At 43.2% G+C, this 12008-nt stretch overlaps 1 protein-coding gene across 1 annotated transcript in view; it reads left to right on the top strand.

Moving 5' to 3' along the window:
* The window catches only part of SPG11 (SPG11 vesicle trafficking associated, spatacsin), a 213204-nt gene that overhangs the window by 161839 nt on the left and 39357 nt on the right, over positions 1–12008 (top strand). The window lies entirely within an intron of this gene.

A 12008-nucleotide genomic window follows, 5' to 3' on the forward strand; every position in this document is an offset into this window, starting at 1 on the left:
TTTGTGGATTTCATTCCTGTCCCAACTATAAAGTGTCAGATTTGTGCCTCTTCGGCATGGCATTACATCACCAAATGCTGGCTTTCCAACGACCTATCTTGCCAACAGTATAGTATGTACGCACCTTTTAACGCCAAGTCAACACGCCCACAATACTTTCTCAATGGAATCCCTCAATAGGTCATGTGGAGGTGGGTCGGTTCGTTCAGTTTCGTTGTGCAGATCACCAATCTAAACGAAATTCACCCTGTACATTCATGAGAACACACCATTGAAATTCCTACTTGTTTCCATATGCACAAGTTGACACACCGACAGTTATTACCATTTGAAATTACCGCCGTGAAGTGGGCGTGGCGTGCTTGGAATCGCGGAGGAAACGACCAGGAAACAACAAATCAAGATGGCGGCACCAATGGTTGTCGTGTGGTTTCGAGTGATTTTTGGTCTTTCAACAACCAAATATGCGTTGTTTCACAGTTGGGCGCGGAGGATGATGAGAAAGTGACGCAATTCACGGATACGAGCTGGCGTAAGGTATGTGAGTGTACGAAGGCTTGGTGCGACGCCACAGATAGTGAAACCATCAACAAATGCCGTTTGCTGGCTGATCAAATAATGAAACTGCTGTCAATGACTGATCCTCCTGCAGATGCCAGCTGTCACCGGTTCTGCTATGCGTCGTTTTGTAACAAGGATCATATAAAACGCGCTGAAGCCAGGAAAAGGAAATCAGAAGCCAGCACTACTGCAGTTTCTGCAAGAGCCAAGTGAGGTGGTGGGCGGACTAGAAGAAGAGGGGCACTCTACCACAAAATACGTAGAAAACCCCTCAGAACCTCTGTAGAAAGGGTAGCTGGCAAATCAGCTGGTGTACTGCCAAGAATTTGTGTCATATGCCAGAAAAAAGACAAATTCATCCGTGTCAAAGGAAAATCTCAACGTGATCAGTTGTCCCTGGCAGAAACACAGGATGGAGGAAAGCTGAGGGAAACTGCTGAACAGAGGAGAGATGAACGTGGTGTGAGAATAATGACAACTATAAAGGATAAAGACTGTGTGGCGCTGGCAGTTTGTTATCACCGTAAATGTTATTACGAGTATGTGAATGACACATACCACAGATAGAGTCAAAGTAAACTCCAAACTCAGAAAGTGAACTATGACTCAACATTTGACATTTTCTGTGATAAAGTAATCCAGGTAAGACTCATTTATGGAAAGCAATCTATACACATGAAGAAGTTGTGCGAGATATTCACTGACCTACTCAGAGTATGCGAAGGTCAGGATAAGGCCAACTACCAGGCAACAAGACTGAAGAAAAGACTGCAGGAACGGTACCCAGACATGATTTTCTATCGTCCACCAAAAATGTCTGAGAGCGAAGTGGTGTACATGAAGGACATTGATATTGATTCCATTGCTCAGGCCGCTGTTGTAGACAGTAGCTCTACAACAGAAACAGAGTCAACTCCAGAGGATGAAGCCAGCCAGGGTCCACAGGAGGGTGACTCAGGCCTCAATTTACATGTTCTATACTCGGTAGCACTCATGGTGAGGAATGACCTGAACAAACACCAAAGTGTGGACATTACATGGCCACCACTTGCTCCTGACTTCGACATTTCAAATGCTGAAAGAGCCATCCCTGTTGCATTGTACAACCTTGTTGCATGGATAGCGGGCCTGTCAGACGAGCCAACCCTGGAGAAATTTGTGGAACTCCCACGGCATATTCATCTGAAAATGCTCTCCGTTCTTCAAGACGTTGTTTCTATAGCATCAAGGTGTCAGACGTTTACTCCGAAGTCCTATGCATTGGGCCTGACTGTGAAACATTGGACTGGTTCTACTCGACTGTTAGGACTGCTCAACAAGCTTGGGCATTGTGTCTGTCAGTACTACACAGGCGTTGGAAACTGCTTTGGCGCTGTTGCAGATTGATCAGGAGGGAAAACTGCCCTCAAACTGCCTCAGAAATGTACCGACAACATTTGTGTCCGATAACATCGATTTCAGTGAGGAGACCCTCACCGGTCATGGGACCACTCACCACACCAATGGATTGATGGTACAAGATGCACTCTCTGAGCCGATTCAGCACGCTCGTCCAGTGACTCCAATTAGCCGTCGTCAGCGATCATTAGTTGGTAACACGCCACCCATTGTCAAGTATGGTGGCGGGAAAAGGCAAAGGACCACAGCCTTTAACAGTTGTGACATTGACATCAGTCCGTCACAAGAGGACAGGGTATCGCTGGATGTGCTATATTACACAATGAAAACGGTCCAGAAAACGGACGGGCGGTTGCCGACATGGACTGGGTACAACACCCTCCTTCATCGGGATGAAGAGTTGACCAAGTCAGCCATCATCTACCTTCCCCTGATCGAGGCATCACCCACAGAACTGGACACCGTTTGCACGGTCCTACGCCAAAGCATCGAAATGGCTGATAAACTGGAACGTGAAGAAGTAGTTCTCGTCTTCGACCTTGCGATCTCCAGTAAGGCGCAGGAGATTCGTTGGTTGCACCCGGAGTTGACAGAAAGGTTGGTAATTCGTCTCAGCGAATTCCACCAACTCATGAGCTTCCTCGGCATGATCAGTAAAAGATTCAGAGACGCAGGTCTGCTAGACCTCATAATAGAATCTGGTATTGTCGCTCAGCATTCTGCAAATTCAGTAATAAACGGCCACCACTATAACAGGAGTCTGTGCTGTCACAAGCTCGTCTACGACGCGCTATGAAGACTATGCTTCCAGGCCTTCATGGACTCCCTCGCAGAGGAGACGCGTGTGCGATTCGAGAGGTGTATAGAGCATCTCCAGGAAACGTTTCCGTCTCCGTTGTTCGAACAGTTACTGTCATCGGAAGAGGTCTCGGAAATGTTCACACGCCACAGCAACTTCAGACAGCAGCAATGTACAGCGAGCAAAACATTCACATTCTGGTGCTCCTACTTGGAATTGGTGGAGCGAGCACTAGAGCTTATATGGGCAACTCGTACTTCGAACTGGCCGGAACACCTTGCGATCACGAGAGCGTCAATGCCCTTGTACTTTGCGTACGATCACCTAAACTATGCAAGGTACTTACCCGTTGGAAATGGTCGGGCCAGAGCACTCCCACCCAGACACCTATCAAGCGTGCATGGACGGCAAATGGACTGCCCAACGGCATACTCGTTATGGATTTAGTAGTGTTGCGTGTGATCAGATCATAGAGCAGACTTTAAATAGGGACAGCAAGGCCAGTGGAGGCATCAGTGGTTACACTTAGAAAAGCACAGCTGTGAAGAAGTGGATCCTGTCCCAACCAGCACGTGCGGAAATCGCAAGGAAATGTGAATCCATGGCGGGTATCCACGACGACCCCGAACGAGAAAGGATTTGGATGTGTTGAGCTCGAAGAAGAACGAAGCAGTGGTGGTACATGTGATGGCCACAGTACTTCAAATGATTCACCCTTTCTCTGGCGCTCACCTTGAACTCGTCAATATTAGTTCAGGTGTCATCGCACCGCCAGCCACTTCCGCGGACTTGATGAACGCATATGTCAAGGGACAGAATGCTGTCGTGCAATTCATGCATGATCGGCTTCTCTCGGGTGAGGTCCCATTCTTCAGTCCGATTTCGAAGGCCAAATTGGCAACTTTTTTTTTTTTTCAACAACTGCCGCAACAACTTTTTGGCAACAAAGGCCAAAGGCGCGAGGCAAGTCGGCGACTCCCCACCAGCAGACGCCGAAGGTTGAAATTGCGAATGAACGTCGTCTTTTCACACGACTGCTGTTGATTGGAGAGAAAAGCAATGTAACACTCCACGATCTGCTCGCGTACCCACTGGCGAACATATCTTTCCCGCTGGCATCTGGTGATAGTTTGATTGCGAAGACGGACAAAGCCAAACTCCGCAAACATATACTGAAACTGTGGCCCGATTGCCATGTGGACACTCGGCCTATCCAAGCTGCAACGATTGTGGATGGAATGGCCGTTATTCAGGTGATAAAGGCTGGTTCACTGCCTAACACTTTCGGCAAAATGGAAGAGATGGTGCTGAACATCGTAGTGGCCAAAGCACGACTTAACCGATCTTCGAGACTGGACGTGGTGTTTGATACTTACCCAAGTATCAGCATCAAGTGCCTGGAGCATGCCAGACGAGCGGGCAGGATGGGCGATCTTCAGGTGCGAACCATCTACGGACGTGATCAAGCCCTTCCAAAACAGTGGGCCAATTATCTCCTGAGCGGAGCCAACAAGGAGGCGTTGATAGAGTTCATCGTCGAATCGTGGACGAGAAACTTCTCTCCATCAAAACTGTGTGACATGCTGTTGTACGTCAGTCATGCCGGCAAATATGAGAAAATCGAGGCGTTGAATGGTGTCATGACTGTGTCGTCAGTACCTGAACTTGAATGTGACCATGAGGAAGCTGACACGAAGCTCCTGCTACATGCCACTCACGCGGGACAGAATGAAGAGTCGGTGCGCATAGAGAGTTTCGACACCGATGTGTTTGTGTTGGCGTTGGCTCACTCGAAGTCGATTCGAGCGTGAAATTTCCATCTGGTCACAGGAAGTCCCAAGGACATTATCGTCGTTGACATTAGGAAGCTGAGTAATGCCTTGGAAAGTTCTGTCTGCGATGCGTTGATAGGTTTGCACAATTTCACAGGAAGTGATACCACCAGTGCATTCCACGGTAAGAGCAAAACAAGGCCATTTGACTTGATGATGAAGGGTCCCCATCTCATCACCTGTTTCGGGACCATTGGTCGAGAATTGACGCGAGATCATAATATCATTCACGAACTGGAACAATTCGTCTGCGCCATGTACAATCAGCCGACCATGAAGAGTGTGGATGAGGCTCGCTACAAGCTATTCTGCAGCCAGTCGCTGGGAGAACAGAAGTTGCCGCCTACAAGCGACGCTCTGATGCTGCATTGCAAAAGAGTGAACTATCAGTCTGCGATCCACTACCGCGCGACTGAGAGGTTTCTAGAAGCCCCTTCTCCTACATTTCACGGATGGGTGGAACGCAATGGAGCACTGATTGTTCACTGGCTGAACAAACCACCAGCGCCGAAGGAACTGTTAGAGGCGACGAAATGTAATTGCAAGAAGATGATATGCGAGACCAACCAGTGTTCTTGCCGGTCAAAAGGACTGTCCTGCACAGAGTGCTGTGGGTGTCAAAACTGCACCAACAAATGAACAGACCCGTGCAGAAATGGAACTTATGGATGATGAAAGCAGAACTGACGATGATTCCGACGACGAACTGTGAATGCAGGTGTCACACTGCTTTTGCTGTGGTGATCTACTACACAGTAGTATTCAGGTTGGTTAGCATGTAATAGTGGACTTGAGTTTTGTAATAGCAGCAGTCAAGAGCCGAGTTCAGCAATCTCTTCAGAGCAAGAAATACTGGAGTTCTAAGACAGTTATCCTCTTGTGGCGGTTCTACTTTTCATCAGGCTGAGTCGCGCAGTCTCTTTGTCTTTGATTTAATCCGTAATAGCCAATGTAACTACCTTTAATAGGCGCTGTAACTGTCTTTAATAGTCAATGTAACTACCTTTAATAGTCAATGTAACTACCTTTAATAGCCAGTGTAACTACCTTTAATAGCCAGTGTAACTACCTTTAATAGCCAGTGTAACTACCTTTAATAGCCAGTGTGGCTGCCTTTAATAGCCAGTGTGGCTGCCTTTAATAGCCAGTGTGGCTGCCTTTAATAGCCAGTGTGGCTGCCTTTAATAGTCAATGTAACTACCTTTTAAGCAAAAAGTTGTCTTGGTCAACTCGAAGGCCTGTCTGGTCGGTCCAGACGTTTTCGGGTGGTAAAAATATGTAACTGCTTCGGTTTTCGAGGTTTAATTATAAACATCTTTAATAACAGTGAATAGGGTTTTCTTTGATAATATATAACTCTGTATAAACATATTGAATCATTTTAAGACCTCACAAGAGTTTTCTTTGACGTACATATCAGTCTAACCTTGATTCTTCATTTCTGTGTCAAAATCGTGCTTTAATGTTCGGTGCATCTTTAATTGCCAAAATTGACCAATTGTGTCACATCCTCGACGTGGAAACAAGTGGATTTGGACTCGGCGTCTAAAATTCTTTAAGTATGTCAAATTTCATCCAGATTGGTGATCTGCACAACGAAAATCATTTTCTGAAGGTAATAGCGAGTAACTCCACAAGGCTCAGTCCTCTCCCCTCACTCTTTAATCTTTCCATGCATGACATTCTACAACTACCCAAGAGCATACAAATAGCATAATACGTGGACATCATAACCGTTACCTCTCCCCATGGCAAAATCAACACAGCCACAGCATTCTACAAACCTGGCTCACCATCAACAGATTAAAAGTAACCCTCTCAAAAATCAAGAGTTGCTCTTTCAACAAATCAACCAAAGGAACAAATTACACACTCCCCCTCACCTCTTTTTGTTTGTTAGTTGTAGGTTGGCTTATTCCTTTTCTGTTTCATCCTTGCTTTCCCCTTCCTCTTCTTGCTGTGTTTCATTCAGCTTGTGTGCAGCTTGTTCACGCCCATGTGTCCTTCTTCTCTCCCCTTGATCTTATTCTCACTTCAACTCTGCTGTTGGTGTTTCCCCCTTTCCATCTTGTTCCTGTACATTCTGCTCTCACTCTTCCAAGAGCCTCGCTCATGCATACAAAAATAAGAAAAAGAGCAATCAGAGATTGCAAACCCTCACCAGGACTTCTTTTGGGTGGTGTATTTTCATAGGTTTGAGGGAAAATCCAATATGGCTGCCAAACCATGTGACCTATGACATCATGTGTGAGACCCTTTTGTTCCTCATGGATAGGTGGTCAGATGTGTAAAGGTTCACCAGGATCTTTTCAGCCATTTCAGAGAAGGTTTTTGAAGGTTAAAAAAAACAACAACAATATGGCTATGAATCGTGTGACCGATGACATCATCAAAAAAAAATGTGGGCCATTTTATCCCTAGATGACTCTCAAAATTTTTTATACTGATCCGATGTAGCGTTCTACATATGCAATTATGACGTCATAAAGAAGGCACCTATGATGTCATAAAAAAATACCACACTCATTCTGCATGAGGAGTACTTGCTATTTGCCACTTGTACACCCATGGCTTGGGGAACACGTATGAAATTTTCCTTCGATTTGTCCAGCTGTTCTGGAGAAGAAGATTTTTTTTATAAGTTTGAGGGTAAATCCAATATGGCTGCCAAACCATGTGACCTATGACATATTTGTGACCCTTTTGTTCCTCGTCGACAGGCAGTCATACGTGTAACATTTCACCACGATTTGTTCAGCCACTTCAGAGAAGAAGTTTTTGAAGTTTTTTTTTTTAATTTTTTTTTCTTAAACAATACGGCTGCCAAATCATGTGACTGATGACATGAAGAATTTTTTTTTCTGTGGACCATTTTATCCCTAGATGACCCTCAGAAATTTTCATACTGATTGGATGTGGCGTTCTACATATGCAATTATGATGTCATAATGAGGGCACCTATGATGTCATAAAAAAAACCACCCTTATTCCACATGAGCCGTACTTGCTATGTGCCAAGTTTCAATTTTTTCCTTGGTGCAGTTTCAGAGATACAGAGGTCCAAATGTTTAACGTTTTTCCAACATGGCTGCCACACCACGTGACCTATGATGTCAAAATTATGATTGAAACATTCTGCATAAGTAGTCTCACCAATGGGGAAAATTTCATCAATCTGACAAGCAGTTGAGGAGAAAAACACGAAAGTTCTGTGCGGCCAAACAAACAAACAGACAGACAAACGAATAAAAAGTGGTTGTACAGAGCACGGAACTTGAAAAATCCACCCCCCCCCTCTCCAAAGGTTTCCGTGGATACATGAAATCGTCCATTTCATTAAGATTAAAATTCACAATCTCAATCAGTCTCAGTCAACTGGATGAAAATTTATTATTTATTCCTGAAATTGATTTTAGAAGTTTGACCTTGAGTTGACCTTTGACCTTTTGATCTCAAAAATAGTTGGTTTCCCGATTTAGTGACGTCGTATGCAAATCTTGCTCAAATTTCAAGTCGATCAGATGAAAATTGACGATGTTTCAGAAAACATTTATGATTTTAGAAGTTTGAACTTGAGTTGACCTTTGACCTTTTGACCTCGATAATAGTTGGTTTCCTAATTCAGTGACGCAATATGCAAATTGTTCAAATTTCAAGTCCATCAGATGAAAAATGACTATTTCAAAAATTTGACCTCAAGATGACCTTTGACCTTTAACCTCAAAATCAATAGACTTCTCAGTTGAGACGACCTCGACAACTTGGTAAAGTTTCATGATGATCAGTTTAGAATTGTGACCTGTAGGTGACATACAGACAGACAGACAGACAGACAGAATACCAAATTCCACTGAACAATAAACTTGAAAAATCTTCGATTTTGCAAGTAACAAACGGACCCAAATGCAATTTCCTCTCCAATTTTTTGGGCGAGGGTAAAAAACAAACAAACATAGCGCTGCGCCACAAGTCACACGGAAGAACCTCCTTATCCCATCCACACATCAAACAAAATACTTTCAGTCACTTTTAACACATCGATGTCATTCTCAAATCGTGTCACAAACATTAATAAAAAATATGCACACCCAGGCTGAACATACTTGGGGAAATTACATGCACCCACACCACAAAGAAACAATATGACTAACAAATCGAGGTCCATTCAAAATACACAGCCCCCATGGCAAATAAATAAATAACAAATCCTCCAGCGTGCGACATCGCCAGGGCACCTTCGGCGCCCGGCGATGCCGCCTTGCAGCACATGGAGTCTGAATTGGGAGGGAGCGGTGTACAATAATTTATTGATTAATTGCATAATTAAAATGATTAAATAATCGTGAAGCAATTAATTTCTCAATCAATTGCCAAATAACATACTATGACAAACATAGACTCAATGATATCTGTGATGACACCTGCAACCTCCATGCTGCTCCACACACAATAAAACACATTATGGAAGACCGCGTTGTCCTGGCTCCATGAAGGCAAAAGCACATCATCTTAACACAAAGGGATCTCTAGGTTGATCCCAGGAGATTGATCAATTGCCTATCTCCGTGTCACGGGCCTGTTCGAGCAGAACTGACCGGGGCTAAGCAGCATCAATTTTTTTTTAATCATTTTTAAAATCAATCATTAGGTCATCTCTTCGAGCATGACCTAATAATATGGGTGTCGATGCCCTTCGATCCGTCCGTCCGTTCACAATGAAGTTGAAGTGGGAGATCTGGTCATTAGTGATACTGATATAGGTCGATGAGACGTACACGATGGTATGACTTTCAAGGTCAAGGTCAAGGTCACGAGGCCTTTGAAGTTGCGAAAATGACGATTTTCAAATTCTATCTCCTCCGCCATTTCTCAAACGATCTTGAATTTGATTGTAGCAAATGAATCTATGGGACAATATCTAAATTTGGTTGGGCTGGATTTTCGATATTCGCTTTCGTTTTCATGTCACATGACTTCAAATTTGGCAAAAAATGCGAAAATGACGATTTTCAAAATCTATGTCCTCCTACATTTCTCAAGCAATCTTGAATTTGATTGTGGCATATGAATCTATGGGACAATATCTAAATTTGGTTGGGCCGGATTTTCGAATTTCGCTTTCGTTTTCGCGTCACGTGACATCAAAGTTTTCAAAAACTGCCCTACCTTCAGGAGGCTATATATTCTCTACTGGGCATGGTAAAAGTTAGTGAATGGTGTCATTGCATAGCAGCTGACCTTGTATATTATATTTATACATTTTCTGCCGAAAGTGCAAAAGTTTCAAAACCCGAAATGTAAACGTCGGCATTTATTTTCAAAATATAATTTCGTGCACGCACGCCAAACTGCGAGTCATCTTTAACCAAACTGCGCAGTTCGAGCTGCGCAGTAGAACTGCGCAGTAGTCTTCGGTCATAACTGAACATTGAGAACTTGTGGTATTATTTCTCGCAGAGATGACCGTCACTCCTGCACGGGGGTAATTTTTTTTAATGTAACTTCACAGATTATGAGGTCACTTTATTAACTTGACATCTGTTGTCTGGCTGATGGTCCGGTTGCATTTTGCTGCATTTTTCTTTCTTTTTTTTGAACGCTTATTGTACACAGCTCCTTCCCAATTCCATATCCAGACCGTGCATGACGTCATCACCGGGCAAACGTTACACGTATGACTGCCTGTCGATGAGGAACAAAAGGGTCACAAATATGATGTCATAGGTCACATGGTTTGGCAGCCATATTGAATTTACCCTAAAACTTATAAAAAAATCTTCTTCTCCAGAACGGCTGGACAAATCGAGGGAAGGAAGAGAGTATTGTTTTCACTCCGTTTTCTTGTTTTCTTGTTTGTTTGTCTGGGCGATATCTCAGCCATCCCTTGAGCGAGGAAGCTGAAGTTTGGGGACAAAAGGTATTTTATTTTTATTTTTTGATTAATGAATTAATTGATTAATTACTTAATTATTATCGATTTATGAATCACTTATTTATTTTATTTCTCGTCCTGGCAATATCTCAGGCACCTTTTGAGCTTGGAAGCTGATATTTGGACATGACAATGACCAAGTGATTTGGCTATAAAGAGTATTTTTGATTTATTGATTAATCAATTAATTGATGAATTATATTCTTTCTTGCTTTCCGGGCGATATCTCAGCCATCCTTTGACCTAGGAAGCTGAAATTTGGGGACAAAAATGAAGATGTTCTTTGGTGAAAAAAGTATTTTCTTATTTTTTGATCAATTAATTTATTAATTATGTAATTATTATCGATTTACTATACGAATTAATTTTATTTCTCTACCTGGCAATATCTCAGACACCTTTTGAGCAAGGAAGCTGATATTTGGGGACAAAAATGAAGATGTTCTTTGGTGAAAAAAGTATTTTCTTATTTTATGATTAATCAATTAATTTATTAATTATGTTATTATTATCGATTTATTATACAAATTAATTTTATTTCTCCACCTGGCAATATCTCAGGCACCTTTTGAGCAAGGAAGCTGATATTTGTACACGACATACATGTGATTTGGCTCTAAAGGATATTTTTGATTTATTGATTAATCAATTAATTATTTACTTTTTTGATTAATTACTTAATTTTCAAAAAACTTACAGATTTGGATGAAACAAGGGTAGTTTAGGTTTGTTATTAGCCAATTGATAAATTAATAAATTATTTTATGATTATTATTATTATTTTTTTAATTCTGCAATTAATCAATTATTGTACACCACTCCCTCTAAATTCTGACTCCACGTGCTGCAAGGTGGCATTGCTGGGCACTGAAGGCACCCCGGCGATGTTGCACACGGGAGGATTGTTATTGTTACAGCCACGGGTCCCGAGTGTATTATGAGGGGGGTTAATCCTCGTTTCTCCTTGACGAACCGGACCTGGGCCAGGAGCTGTCAAGAACCGTCACCAACCCTAATCAACTGTCACCAACTGTAACCAACTGTTACCAATGGGCAGGAGCTGTAAGAAACCATATCCAACAGTCAGGAGCTGTAAGGAACCATAACGAACAGTCAGGAACTGTCAGCAACTGTAACCAACTGTCACCAATGGGCAGGAGCCGAAGGAACCGTCATCAGCTGTCAGGAACCGTAGCCAACGGTCAGGAGCTGTAAGGAACCATCACTTGCTGCCAGCAACCGCCAGAAGCTGTCACTAACTGTAGACAATGATCCTCCTGTCCTTTTTATAGGCGACCAGTGTGGGCGGAACCTCAAGTAGACTTCAGCCAATGCAGCTTGTCTATTGGCACATCGCTGCACATGACCTCCAACCGTCAATTCTCACGATCGTTCCTTCCCCACCATCGAACAAGATGCAACTCCTAATTAGCACAGGCCTGGCTTACAATACCATGTTTGGGGCACTGGATGAGCACCAGAGTTG

This window comes from Eptatretus burgeri, chromosome 12 (assembly GCF_056783735.1).
Source record: "Eptatretus burgeri isolate ZD-2024b chromosome 12, Ebu_testis_v1, whole genome shotgun sequence".
Lineage (NCBI taxonomy): Eukaryota > Metazoa > Chordata > Myxini > Myxiniformes > Myxinidae > Eptatretus > Eptatretus burgeri.